We start from the raw sequence: 15,593 nt of genomic DNA on the forward strand, positions 1-15,593 counted from the left end.
TTGGTGAAATGAGTATCAATAGACTCTGCTGAAACAGTTGGTGGTGATGGTGCGGAACATGAAAACATCAACTTACAATATCCCATAGAATATCTACAACTGTTAACACCATCCGGCTGAATTACTGTTGAAACAAGGATGTATCATAATGTTATTGCGTAATTTATATATGAGTGATGGGCAACGCAATAGGACAAGATTAGTTGTATTCAAAATTGGTAGAACAATGTACAATTTTAACAGGTGACAAGAAAGGTAATGTAGTACATCTTCTGGGGATAACATTAGACACCAAAGGAGATCTTGATATGCCATTCCTATTAAAACTTTAACAGTTTTCCTTTAGAATAGCTTTTGCTGTGACAATTAACAAATCACAGGGACAAACATTCGAAAAAGTCGGTTTATTTATTAGAGAGAAAGAAACGAAATTCACTCACTGGCAGTTATACGTTGCGTTGTCACGATGCAACTTTCAAACACGGAATCAAAATTCAATGCGATATTGACGAAAAGTTAATTCCAAATATTGTTTTTTAGTAAAAGTTTAAAAAGTACTTGCGTGTTAATTGCAAAGCCAAACTGAACAAAAACGTATAACGCAACGAATACCTCTAATGCAACATGAAACATAATTTTCTTTCAATTTATTACATTTTACTATTTTTTTTACTATGGTTAATTACTCGCTGTAATGTAAAATAGTTAGGTCTGTTATGCATATGTAACAATTCCCATAAAAATAACAATCTGTTTAAATTGTACATCCGCTTCCCCATACGTGAGTTGCAGAGCAACGTGGCTGGCACGTAGCACCCACACGGGGGTTGGCGAGCAAAGTGAGCAGGGGGCCTAGTTTCAAATAAGAAAGGCATGCAGTCAGAAGAGAATGCATCACAAAGTCCAATGTTAAATACAGGAAGACCACATGATAAAAAGAGTTGTAATGTCTGCCCGTAGGGCTTGTCACAAACTCTACAAAATTCAAAGAGTCAATAAGATTTTAAAAAACCTTCAACTAACAGTTTAGTAGGGCAACAGGCCTCCACCAATTAAGACTTTATTATATTGTTGCATAATCCCAGCTAATAAATCAGAGAAATCATTCATAAAACCCTTACCGTATTTAGGTGAACGGTGTATATCGCAGCGCACAAAACCAGATAAATTCGATTCATCTCGAACATATTCAGCTTAAAGCTTTCTTACAATTAAAACTTTTCTTAAAAACAGTCGCTACTCCTCCTCCACGTCCAGTAGATAGATAGATAGATAGATAGATAGATAGATAGATAGATAGATAGATAGATAGATAGATAGATAGATAGATAGATAGATAGATAGATAGATAGATAGATAGATAGATACTTTATTAATCCCAAGGGGAAATTCACATCCTCCAGCAGCAGCATACTGATACAAAAAACAATATTAAATATTACAGTAGTACAGTAGTTCTCACCAAGTTAAAATAAGTACAGTCCTGCAGTAAAAGTTCTGAAAATGTGTCTGATTCACCAGCATTCAACCGGGCTTCAGTCACACACAGAAAATCCAATTTATGGGAGGTAAAAAAATCCTTAAGAATAACCGTCGTATTTTTCTAACATCTATCAAGGCTATCCTGACTGTAGCCGGGCCGTTAGCGTATGGGGGTGTCTGATCCAGCTGCTTATGGTTTTGAATATTTGCCCCTTCACTGCAAAGATGAGGTAATTGAAAGCGGGGTACCTGGATCTCCTTAGCTGGGCCAACAACAGGCACTAACCGGATATATGAAGGCTGCCAGGAGCAACATGGTGACGATACGTATTTAGCCAAAATGCAGTGGGGATTCATCCCAGAAAACAAAGGCAGATGAAATTTAATTCTCACCAACAAACTGCTGTGCTTTCCCCATATCTGCCATCTTTTCTATCTTCTCTGAGGAAGACAAACCAGAGCGTGCCAGAGGTGAGCAGGTATTTCTGATAGAAGTGGCAGGACAGACGTTTTCTGTTCCCTCAGGTCATATTTCATCAGTGTTTTCCAGTAAATTGAATGTTAAAGAGTGATTAAACATAAATGGAAAGCAACAATATCCATTCATTAATTAATCAATGAACTGTGGCCAGTTGACAATGGAGAAGATTAAAATCATAAAAGACAAAATGAAACACAAAGTCGGGCAGCACAGTGGCGTAGTGGTAGCGCTGCTGCCTCGCAGTAAGGAGACCTGGGTTCGCTTCCCAGGTCCTCCTTTCGTGGAGTTTGCATGTTCTCCCCGTGTCTGCATGGGTTTCCTCCCACAGTCCAAAGACATGCAGGTTAGGTGCATTGGTGATTCTAAAATTGTCCCTAGTGTGTGCTTGGTGTGGGTGTGTGTGCCCTGCGGTGGGGTGGCACCCTGCCCGGGGTTTGTTTCCTGCCTTGCACCCTGTACTGACTGGGATTGGCTCCAGCAGACCCCCGTGACCCTATAGTTAGGATATAGCAGGTTGGATAATGGATGGATGAATGGAAAAACAAAGTCAAATAGAGTGACAGTCTTGGAGACCTCGGTCCACTGGCCACCTACCCGCTCCTGGATTTTCTTTAGTGGAGTCTGTGCTGGCCATCCATTCTGATGAAAGACTCTTTGCATCTGAGGATTCCAACGGTTATTTATCTGAGAGGAGTTTTCCATACACAGGATACAGCATGGCTGTACAGCAGTGGCACCAAGTGTCACATCAAGATACTAAGAAGAGAAACAGAATAAAGGAAGGTTAGTAACAGTTTATAAATATTGTATAACTTATATTTTTGTGCAAATGACTAACAAACAGAAAAGTCCGTATGCACAGCTATTCCGCAGCTCTAGTCAGGGTATGCTGGACTAAAGTGGTGAGTCTTCACCCAGAATTTAAAAGCTGAGACTTACGGGGGGTTCTCTTGTATTAGCAAGGAGACCATTCCACAGCTTTGGGGCCTTGTAACAGAAAGCTCAACCTTCCACTGTTATTTTATTAATTCTTGAAATCCCATGAAGACCCGCAATTTGAAATCTCAATGTGCACTCTGGTTTGTAAATAGTGAAAAGTTCAGATAAATAAGCAGGGCCTGGGCCAGTTATAGCTTTATATGTTAAAAGGAGGATTTTGAAATCTGCCCTAAACTTAACTGGGAGCCAGTGTAAGGAGACGAGAACTGGGGTTATGTGTTTGTATTTGCAGTTTCATTTAAGAATTCTTGCAGCAGCAATTTGAATTCACTGAAAGCTGTAAAAGCAGTGATTAGAACAGCCAGTGAACACCACATTGCAGTCAATACTAATAAAAATCAATGCATAAATGAACATCTCAATATCTCAGATATTTATCAAAATGTCGTAATCTTCCGACATTGTTAAGGTAGATGAAGCACGTTTTTTAATGTGCGTTTTAAATGAGATGCTAGTGTCAAAGATCGCACCTAAATTGTGTGCTGATGCAGTAAAACTAATGGTGAGTCCATTCGAGTTGAAGAGTGACAGAATGTTTTAGTGATCAGCATCATTCTCTCCAAAACTAACATTTTTCTTTTTTTTTCTATTGAGACTTAAGTAGTTCTCGTCCATCCACTCCTTTAACTCGCTGACATATTTAACTGATGACAGCATTGGAGGAAAATCATTTGTTCTAAAAGAAAGGTATAATTGGGTGTCATCTGTGTACAAGTGAAAATTAATGTTATGTTCTCTGATGACAGTTCCCAATGGAGGCCTACAGAATAAGAACAGTAAAGGTCCTGCATGACAACATATTTAACATTCTATAATGATGGAGTCGATTCGGGACATTTCTGTACGTTCTGGGATCAATTTGATAAAGAAGAACGAAACCAGGCGAAGAAAGTGCCTGTGAGCCCAATATCATTTTCCAGTCTGTGAAGTAAAATCGAATGGTCAATGGTGTCAAACGCGGCACTTTAATCTTAACAACACAATTACAGTGGAATTTCTATTCTATTCTATTTAGAACACGTGTTAGTGCCGTTTCTGTACTATGGCCGGTGCGGAAACCAGACTGGAATTTCTCAAATAAATTGTGATATGTGAAATGAGACTGAAGCTGCATGGCAACTGCATTTTTAAGAATTTTAGAGAGAAAAGGGTAAATTTGAAATACGTCCATAATTATTAAGCACATGTGGGTCTGGCCTTTTAAGTGATGGTCTGATAGCTGACACTTTTAGTTCATCAGGATTCAGGACTGAAGTACTGATAATGCTAAGAATGGCTGCTTCCAGAACATCTGTCAGACTTTCTACTAATTTAGTTGGAAATGGGTCTAAGCAACAAGTTGTAGGCTTCACTTTAGAACATAAAGTTATGACTTCTGTTCTGTTACCAAATTAAAATTGGTGTGCATAAGGCACGAGACAGGGTTTGCTAATCTGGGTACCTGTAGTAACAGCAGTAAGCCGGGCCTCCTAAGCTCATTTGATAAGACTATAAAGTGCAGAGAACGGAATCAAGTGGCCCTCATTTGCCCTGCTGTAATTGTTAGGTGTGTGCCATATTGGGGTCACTGGAGGGCTCAAGTACAGCACGTGTCTTCTCAGAGTCTAATATCTTGACCCACTTGATCATATAGCTATAGCACCCCTCACTCAGACTCTCGGGTGCCCCGATCAGATCCTCCATTGACTCCACGAAGATCACAGCATCGTCAGCAAAGTCAAGATCTGTGAATTTCACTTCACCAACAGATGTTCCACAACCACTGGACCCCATGACCCTGCACAACACCCAGTCCATGCCAGCACTGAACAGAGTAGGAGCAGAACACACCGCTGACAGACCCCAGAATCAACTGGGAAAAACGCAGAGGTTCTGCCTCCAGTCTGCACAGCACTCACAGTACCAGTGTACAGGCCGGCCATGATATCCAGCAACCTCGAGGGGATCCCGCGAACCCTCAGGATGTCCCACAGGACAGGAGTCAAAAGGTTTATGGAAATCAACAAAGGCTGCAAAGAAACTCTGCTGATATCTGCATTTGTGCTTGATGATAACCCTCAGTGCCAGGATGCGGTCGATGGTAGACTTCTTGGGCGTACAACTAGACTTCTCCTGTCACTGGTAGGTCAGCAAGTGATCATGGATCCTATTGAGGTGGACCCTAGCAAGGACCTCCCCTGGCACCGAGAGCAGTGTTATCCCTATGTAGTTGCTGCAATCCAGGCGATCACCCTTTCCTCTGCGGATAGGGTACGAGAAGTCCTGTTTTCCACTTAGTTGGGATGGACGTGCGTTTAGAAGTATTTTTGTGCGCAGCAGGCAGAAAAAATCCAGCGCGCAGGGGCACGCATAAACGTCTGACATAATTTTTGCTGCACGGCCCTTGCATCTCACACAGACATGTCAAGTTAAAATTTCCCCCGCTTACGAGGCTACAAGGATGCCCTACTGGCGAGCAGGAAACTGATGTGCTTGGAGTTTGTTTCTTCTGAAATGTGCGTAAATATACAGTAAGTGATTTCACTTCGAGTTATTAAACGATGCCATGTTGTGGGATGGTATTGGTGTACCAATGAGGCTGCTGTTGTATGAAGACCCGTTACGTTTGAAGGCTGCTTGAATGTTGACACTAAGATGGCGACACGCTGGCTACTGTTAGAGCAACTAGTCACTATTGTTTATGTGTGCGATATATGACCAAAAGTAATGCTATTATTTCATGTATCTATGTTAATGTAGTTCTAGGGTGTTGTAACGTGTTAGCCATTCTGGATGTGGTGAGAAGTTAAGCAAAATGACCCCTTTGATTGGCTAACTGAACAGATTACGATATGCAAGCTTTCGAGGCAACTCAGGCCCCTTCTTCAGGCAGATGTCATACGGAAACTGGAGTTCCCGGTGTTTATATACACACTAAGACAAGAAACAACGTTGGAAAACCTTTAAGTGAGAAATCTTAAATGTAAAAAAATGAATAGATTCCTTCAGGCTAGGGTTCATTTAACAAGAGAGAGAAGAACAATGTATGGTCAAGATCGTTGGATAAGATAACTGTCCAACAAAGTCTTTTGAAGTTTCTGATGAGTTTTTCTATACAATGTGTGTCTGTAGTCAGGTTGTCAGTCCGAGAGATGCAAACAATCCTCATATCTGGCCATAAAACTCTTGTCTCTGTTTACACCATGTTGTAATGTGTTCAATTTTAGCATCAGTTTAACTTCTCACTCTTTTCTCTCTTGCTGTGTTCTGAAGTTGCCCCTAAGCCCTGTGACTTTAAAGTCCCTCTCACAGTGTCCATGGCTGTTGAAGTGAGCCGCTACTGGAACATCTGTGTTGCCATGCTTGATGTGGCACTTGTGGAAGTTCATTCTCTGGCGGAGTGTTTGTCCAGTTTCTCCCACATAGAGTGCAGTGTCAGGACATTTCATGCAGAGAATGAGGTGACCACATGAGATGATCTGCAGAAAAATGATCCCTTTATGTGACGTTCTAGTCGGCAGTGTGGTATAACTATACGGTCTGTATTATAAGTGTGGGCACACGTTTTACATCTTTTCTGTAGGCAGGGAGATGTGCCATTTTCTGTTGGTTCACTTAGGGCACTTCGGACTCTTAGTTGCTGCAGGTTTGGTGGTTGTCTGTATGCCAGGAGGGGAGGATAAGGAAATACATTTTTCAGTGTTTGGTCATTGTTTAGTATTGGCTGAAGTTCTTTTATAATTTTCCGAAGTGCTTCAAGATGTGGGTTGTAGGTGACAGCAAGGGGGATGCGGTTCTTGTTGTCTTTGTTTTTATATTCCAGAAGGTGGTCTCTGGGTATGCAAGTAGATCTTATTTGGGTGTCTATAACCTTGTCTGATGAAATCTTGTCTGAGATCCTGCAGTTGTTTTGTTTATTAATAGCATTCTGTTTTGTTATCTCTGTGGTGGGATGGCGCCCTGCCTGGGGTTTGTTCCTGCCTTGTGCCCTGTGTTGGCTGGGATTGTCTCTAGCAGACCCCCGTGACCCTGTGTTAGGATATGGCGGGTTGGAGAATGACTGACTGACTGACTGTTTTGTTATCTGCCCTGTCTCCTTAATTTGGAGCCCAGGGAGGCAGGGCCACTTGATTATGTAGCTGGGTGACTGGTCAACCCCAGGTGTATAATAAGAGAAACTGCAGAGTCCTTACTGCTGTTCTGATTTTCGATTTGTGACTTTGGCGATTATTTTATTTTCTTGTTTGGCGTTCTAGTTTTGACCCCCTGCTTTCTGATTTATGGCAGCACAGTGGCAAACTGGTAGCCTTGCTGCCTCACGGCAAGGAGGCTGGGGATGACATTGTGTTTCTCGTGTTCTCCCTGTGTCCGTTTGGGTGCTCTAGTCCACCCCCCCCCAGTCCAAACACATGCAGATTAGATGTATTGGTGTTGCTAAATTGGCCCGTGTGACTGTGTGCTCATCATGTGATCGACTTGCCCATGGATTGTTCCTGCTTTGTGCTCCACAGCTTTTACACACCCCAGCTCTGGATCAGAGGGTTTGGAAGTTTGGTGGATGTTTCTGATTTTTGGGATCCTTGGGTGTGTCTTTTCTAGGTTTTGCCCATATGTTTGTGTTCTTTTTAAATTTTATTTTTATTTAAACTTTCCCCCTGCTCGCTTTGCTCACCAACCCCCAGGCAGGCACTATGCACCAGCCACTTTGCGTCTCTGCCGCTCACGGATGTGGATTTCACTTTCACCAAAAAACAAAACTTTTCATTCTCACGGATACACCTCTTCATTGGGAAGAAACGCTACTTTTCCCTGATGGCAACACGAATTAGACGATCCACAAGTCTCCGACAATATCTACATACTTCTGTCATATCCATCCATCCATCCATTTTCTAACCCGCTGAATCCGAACACAGGGTCACGGGGGTCTGCTGGAGCCAATCCCAGCCAACACAGGGCACAAGGCAGGAACCAATCCTGGGCAGGGTGCCAACCCACCACAGGACTTCTGTCATATCACCTACTGTATGTCCATATATTCAATATCTTTTCACTGTTCCATTATTTCACCGAGTAATAATTTTCATTTGTTAGCGCTAACAGCTTTTTCTTACTTTCAAATTTTAGTACTTTCATAATCTCTAACCTGCTCTGCATGTGCATCGTGCCAACGTTTTTGAACCTCTTTACGACGTTCTACCTTGTCTTCTACTCTTTGTCTTTTATTTCCTGGAGCTGAGAGTGCAGGAACTGTGTCTGACAATAGCATTCACACGAATGAGACGTGATTGGACCGAGGGTGTGGTTGTAAATGTTTGAGAGGTGGACGGGACTTGTCAAAATCTCTTGGCACAAAGTCTCGTCTCGCGGGAGTTGAAATTATCTCCGAGAAAGTCTCGTCTCAGGATCTCCTTTTATAATAGAGAGATTTGAAGTTTGCTGTTTGTCCTCTGGACCAGGTTTTCCTTTGTTTGTTACCTTGCCTTTTTTATTCTTTCTGGACTCTTTAATAAATTCTTTAAATGTTAAGAAACTGTTTTTGTATGTCTTTCGCTTCCTGCAAAGGCATTTCTGAACTTTAAAAGCTTTAACCCCATTTTTCAGCCTGTGCAGGCCTGAATCCTGCCTTTTGAGTTGAGGTTAGGCTTCCCGGGGTGAGGCCAAACCAGTGGGCCCAAGGTGTTTTTTTGAGCCCTTTGGCAATTTCCATGAAGCAGGAGTGACGGCACACAGAGGCAAATTGCAAGCTGCAGCTCTTCTGTAAGCCTTTCGTAACAGCTTGCACCAAGAGCTGCCATATTGGATTAATTGCGGTCTTGGTACTACAGAATTCTTTCCATAGGGCTTAACTTAGAGCTGAGTCACACAAGACTTGGATTCTGGTGTTCCCCCACGATAGAGGAGCTTAACCGCAGACTCAAGTGCCTCAATAATGTGCACTCCATGGAGAGCCCACTGGACTAAGAATAACATCTTTAGGCAAGCAGTAGCTACGGAACTGGACTTTAAATCAGAAGGCTGTCAGTTTGGCCCCCTTCTCTGAATGGCTGCCACTTATCCTTCTTGCATTTCACTTGAAAACAACAACAACACAGACTAACAATTGTAATCTGTCCTGTAAGTAGTCCTGACTTTGCTCTTGTCTGCATTTTCACATGCTGTCTGTAACTGAAGTGCTGCATTTCCTCTCACATCCCCAACTCACAAGTGTTAGCTAAATCGGCCCAGTATGGCAGTGGGAGCAAGCGTAGCACAGAGAATGGCCTGGCACACCATCCAGGTGACTGTCTGCATTGGGCCCCCTGAAGCTTAAAAACGGATGAATAAAAAGTCATCTGCACACTCTGCCTTCTGCATCAGCAATGAACAACAATGTCCTCTTATGGTGCTTCCATGTGCTGGGACTCAGTGTGACCTATGACTGTTGAAGGTGGAGAGGCCCAGTGGTGCAGCGGTTAGCGCTGCTGTCTCATAGTTCAGGGAGCCTGGGGTACAATCCCAGTCTGGGCTCTGTCTCTGTTAACGTTTCTCTTGGTTCTATCTATTATATAGTTTCTTTCACATCTAGCTATCTATCTATTGTGGGGAACAGCCCGGACACAGACAGGCAGACATGATGGTTTCACCACACACACGTTTATTATACACTTCTATTTAAAAGTTCGTGCATCAACCCAGTGCCGCAGCACCAGTCACCCATTGAGTCCTTGGCCACAACACAATGCCTCGTACTGTCTCTGGTCCGCCTTCACTCCTCTCCACCAAGCTTCGTCCTTCTTCCTCCCGACTCTTGCCCATGACTGGAGGGAGGCGGCCCCTTCTATTCACCCCGGAAGGACTCCAGGTGCATCCTGAGGGGCTCCGTAGCCACACCCCTGTGTGGCGGAAGCTCTGACGGTACATCCGGAAGTCCTCCGGGTGTCCACAATCCTCTTCCCCCCCCAGCACTTCCGGGTGTGGCAGAAGTGCTGAGGTCCAGGGCTCCCAAGGCATCGGGGCGCCCCCTGGCAGTGACCACAGGCCCCTACAGGGTAGAGCTTCAAAGCTCTGTACCCGTGGCCCCCAAAGCAACCAGGGCGGACGCCCCCTCGTGTTCTGGAGGAGGCATGAGCCCTCCTCCGATCCTCCTGGGCATCCCGGCCGGGCATGAACCCCAGCCGGGTGCCACACTATCTATCTATCTATCGATCTTATAGTGCCTTTCTATCTATCTATCTATCTATCTATTTAAATCTTTGAACACGTGAATATTTAATTATTGTGATTTATGGTGATGGACCTGCTCTTTTTTTGACTATGATTTATGATTATTATTTGGCTTAGAGATATTATCAGTTGGACCGCTGATAAACAACTCTTGGTGACTTACACGATGTTTTTTCTTGTTGTCTTTTCCAGTCATAAATCTCTTTTCTGATTGAAAAGGCAGAATAGCTAAAAATACCAGGACTAAACGGGCAAAGTCCCTGATCCTTGTGCCAGCTTTTAATGAACATAACCCTATCCTTATTTATTATTGTGAGGCTTGATGGGCATCCATAATTAAGCAGGATGAGACCATCTCTCTTTGGATTCCATACTTAAGCAAAAGCACTTTGTGTTCCCAAGTGTTGTCTGAGTAAACACCTCTTTGCCTTGACAAAGGTCTCATTTTTGTTTCCCCTTCAGCTTGTGCTATCAATCCGTATTCAGAAAACATTCTGTGGCACAGTCATGGCCCTGAGAAGCTCTGCTATCAGCCAACATTATGCTTCTCGGTCATAGCCACGCATCACCAATGTGACAGAATGATCTCGCCTGAAGTGAAGGATTCTTGCTGCTGCTGGTAAATGAAATACAAAACCTGGCAACAGTGATGGTTTCATGTTAACAGAAGGCTTGCCTTTAAACATGGTCAGGATTATTAAGGAGGTACTGCACTAATTTAGGTTATTTGAAGGGGATGTGGGCCTGTCTGGATATCCTAGTTCAGTTCTTTCGGTTATGAGCTCACAACCTTGATGCCCTTTTCCGTTGTGAGTGCCAGTCCGATGCTTTTATTTTTTTTCTTTTCCTAACTCACTTATTGTGACTGCTGTGTCTGATAATCCTGGTTTTGGTCACAAATTGCCTACTTTTGCCAGAAATGTGCTCTAAAACCTTCTAAAACCAACCAGTGATTTAGGGGTGTTTATTTTTGTCTTTTACATGTTCCCTTTTTTGGCTTCTGTCTGATTTTTGTTTATTTGATTACAGTCTTCAAAGTCACGATCTCACCTGCCATCTTCTGATTCTGCTCATTTTAAAAATTGCTATCGTCCTCCACAAGCAGTACAGCAAGTCATGGCAGTTCTGACCTCTGCCCATATTTATTAAGCGTCTAAGAGTACAAAAACGGTCCTAACTAGCTCAAAATTCTCAGAGTGGTGCAAATTTGGTCCTAAACTTTGGAGTAAAAGCATTTTATCTTCTTCTTCTTTTTCTTTTGGCTGCTCCCAACAGGGGATGCCACAGCAGATCATCTTCTTCCATCTCCTTCTGTCCTCGTCATCTTGTTCTGTTACACCCATCACCTTCATGTCCTCTCTCACCACATCCATAAACCTCCTCTTAGGCCTTCCTCTGTTCCTCTTACCCGGCAGCTCTATCCTTAGCATCCTTCTCTCATTATACCCCTCATCTCTCCTCTGCACATGTCCAAACCAACGCAATCTCGCCTCTCTGACTTTGTCTCCCAACCATCCAACTTGAGCTGACCCTCTAATGTCCTCATTTCTAATCCTGTCCATCCTCGTCAAACCCAATGCAAATCTTAGCATCTTTAACTCTGCCACCTCCAGCTCCGTCTCCTGTGCCACCGTCTCCAGCCCATATAACATAGCTGGTCTCACCATCGTCCTGTAGACCTTCCCTTTCACTCTTGCTGGTACTCGTCTGTCACAAATCACTCCTGACACTCTTCTCCACCCACTCCACCCTGCCTGCACTCTCTTCTTCTCCTCTTCTCTTCCACAATCCCTGTTACCCTGTACTGTTGATCCCAAGTATTTAAACTCATCCACCTTCACCAACTCTACTCCCCTCATCCTCACCATTCCACTGACCTCCCTCTCAAAGTTTGGAGTGTTCCCAGGAGCACAACGGGCTCAACAATTGTGAAATGGAAGACATTTGAAACCATTGGGACTCTTTGTAGAGTTGGTTGTCCGGCCAAACTGAGTAACCGAGGAAGAAGGGCCGTTGGTCAGGGTGGTGGACAAAAACCCAATCATCACTCTAGCAGAGCTTCAACAAGTCCTCTGCTAAGATAGGAGAACCTGTTAGAAGGACAACCCTTTCAGTGGCACTCCATCAATTAGGCATTTCCGGTAGAGTGGCTAGACAGAGGCCACTCTTCAGAAAAAGACAAATGACAGCATGTCAATAACTCGAGAGCATACCTGAAACATTCTCTGGTCTGATGAGACAAAAATTTAACAATCTAAGTCTGGTGGAGTCAAGGCACTGCTCATCACCTGCCTAATACAATCCCTATGGTGAAATGTGGTGGTAGCAACATCATGCTATGGTGCTCCTCAGTGGCAGGGACACTGGCTAGAATACGAATAGAGAGAGAGATACTTGAAGAAAACCTGCTCCAGAGTGCATTCAGCCACAGACTGGGGTGACGGCTCACCTTTCAGAATGATGATGAACTGAAGCATACGGCCAAGACAACACTGGAGTAGCTTCGAGACAAGTCTCTGAGTGACCCTGTGTGTCTCAGCCAATGCCCAAACCTAATCCCCATAGAACATCTGTGGATAGACCTGAAGATGGCACTTCACAGTCACTTCCCATTCAATCTAATGGACCTAAACAGGATGTGCCAGGAGAAGAGTGGGATAAACTGCCCAAATCCTGGTTGGCAAAGCTTGTAGAGACTTAATAAGAAGTCCCAAAACTGGAATTGCTGCCAAAGGGGCTTCTACAGAGTGCTGAATTAAGCATCTGAATACTTACAAGAATGAGAAATTTCACTTTGATTTTAATACATCAGCACACCTCCCTAAAAACAGGTCTTCACTTTGTTCATTATGGGGTATTGAGTATAGACTGATGAGCAAAAATGGCAAATGTATGCATTTAAAATAAAGCTTACAATACGTCAAGGTGTGAAGAAAGTGAGGAGGTCTAAAAACGTTCTGAATCAAATGTATATATACACACATTAAAAATACTTTTCCCTTTTATGACCCTGCCAAGGATAAGAAAGTGGATGGATGGATAGATGAGTCTTTTCAATTACATTGCCAACTTTCTTAACCTCCGTAATAGTGGTAGTACTTGCTATACGAGAGTTTAGTTACAGTTAGACAAAGGTCTCGAGTTTATTATGCAAACTCCTATTTACAATTTAATTAAACACATCAGAGAGGAAAACGCCAGTCATGACACATCTCATTTCAAAAGGTCACTTAAACTACGACCCACTAAAGAGGAACTGACGCTGTTGCTTGACATTACTTTGTCAAGAGCAGACGTCAGTGTCGCCTTAATCTTACAGAGCTCAGATCTCTTGCCTGATTTCTAAATTGTACCTGAACTATCGAAGGTTCACATCTTTGTTCTTTAGCACTTGAGAGCCACTGGTCCATTTCTGAACCAAAGTGGTTCTTAAGCAGGACGTTTGCTTGTGGTTTGGTTTCTTGACATCTGTCTAACCATCCAATTCCAGCAATTATCGGGCATAACCCCTGGACAGGGCACCAGTCCATCACAAGGCAAAAAACATACAAGACACACATCAGGGCCAACTTATAATAATAATAATAATAATTCTTTGCATTTATATAGCACTTTTCTCACTACTCAAAGCGCTCAGCAATTGCAGGTTAAAGGCCTTGCTCAAGGGTCCAACAGAGCAGAGTCCCTGTTGGCATTTACAGGACTCGAACCGGCAACCTTCCAATTGCCAGTGCAGATCCCTAGCCTCAGAGCCTTAGCAATGCCAGTTCACCAAAACTGCCTGCCTTTGGACTGAGGGAGAAAATCCAGTGGACAAGGGGAGAACATGCAAACTCCACACGTCTGTGACACAAAATGCAGTCTCCTTGCATAAGGCTGCTGCGCTATCACTGCACAATGACGACACCGGGTTTCTTGACATGTCACATTTCAGACGTTTATTCTTATTTACAGTTCTTTGAATTGTGCTCTTGCTTTTTGTGCAAAATACAATTATCAAGTAATGTCTGAAACAGCCAGCTCTCAGCTACACTCACCATCTTCTGGACTGAGATTCCCTGCCCAGCAGTGTGGCTACAGCTGGACTAGGGCAAAGGTCCAGCCTAGGCTTTGGTCTGGTCCAGACCACGATCAATCTTTAATAATCACGGTAAAAACATTTTACAACAGGAACCCATCCAACTGATCTAGTCAGGTGCATTAAGGGTGATTCTATGAGTGGTCCTTAATTTGACGCTGCACGATCACATACTGTAATTATTCATTTACTGGACTGTGCGCTGGTTTATGGTATGATGCCTGATCAAGTGTATTCAAGTAGTCCTCCATGGAGAGAATCACAATATCACTTGGCAAGTACCTTGCACATCCTTTGCTCCTATAATAATAATAATTCTTTACATTTATATAGCGCTTTTCTCACTTATTAAAATGGAGAAAGTACCTGGATGAAGCGTCGGCAGCCATTTTTGTGCCAGTATTCTCACCACACATTAGTGGTTAGGTGCTAAAGTAGGGTGAGAGAGACAAGGGATGATTAATACCACATCCATGAATGTGAGGAAAAACATCAGCAACATTTAACCATCATATCAAAATATGTGTGACTTACTAATGGTCGAGTCTGCACAGCATGTAAAAGCGGGATCTTCCTGAAAGCTCCACAAAGTCGAAGCTCATACCATCACAGTTAACTCGACCTCCCTGGCTGAAGTGAGCTGGAAGCACCGCCTGGGGGCAAAGCCACTATAAAGGGAGCCGAGAAATCCAAATGTATCACAGCCTGCTTTACTCTTTCTTTGCAAGAAGGGGCTGTAAGTTTGTCAGAAAAGAGACTCCACAATGAACCCAGGATATCTCAGAAGAAATCCCAACCCAAGACGTTCAAAGATATCTCAAGAGAACTGACCTTTCTGGCCATATGTGGCCCCCACTGAGGAATAAAGGAGGGATGAAAAGAAGAAGGGCAGTGTGCCCATGACTGTGAAATAGTTAAGAACTCTGCCCGAGAGGATCCCACTCTGCCAATCAGGGATGGTTGTGTGCTACAATACAGGTGATTTGGGCTTGCCACCTATGCTCTTATGGGAAACCGAGGGTATTATTTAATGTTGCTTTTCCACTTGTACCAAGAATGATAAGAAATCAGGAAAAGGTGGGTAAAGTGTGGTTCCAATAAACAAAAACTATGAAGACAATGATATCTGTACTTTGACTACCTCCAAAATTGTGCATTTACCAAAATAAAAGACAAAGAATAAATTGTTTTAGGATGCAGGAAAAAAGCCAGAGTGAATCAAAAAAAAAAAATACACACACAGGCAGAAAATGCGTCTTCCACACGGACGGTGGCCGGGATTTGATCCGCGTCTCCTGGTGTAGTAGGGCAGCCGCACTAATCAGTGTTTAACAGTGCCACCCACCTGAATCGCATTATGATAAATGA

General features: G+C 43.3%; 1 protein-coding gene across 1 annotated transcript in view; it reads left to right on the forward strand.

Moving 5' to 3' along the window:
- Positions 1-15,593, forward strand: part of si:dkeyp-69b9.6 (uncharacterized) — a 752,000-nt gene that overhangs the window by 319,042 nt on the left and 417,365 nt on the right. The window lies entirely within an intron of this gene.

The sequence above is a fragment of the Erpetoichthys calabaricus genome, chromosome 16 (assembly GCF_900747795.2).
Source record: "Erpetoichthys calabaricus chromosome 16, fErpCal1.3, whole genome shotgun sequence".
Taxonomy (NCBI): Eukaryota; Metazoa; Chordata; class Cladistia; order Polypteriformes; family Polypteridae; genus Erpetoichthys; species Erpetoichthys calabaricus.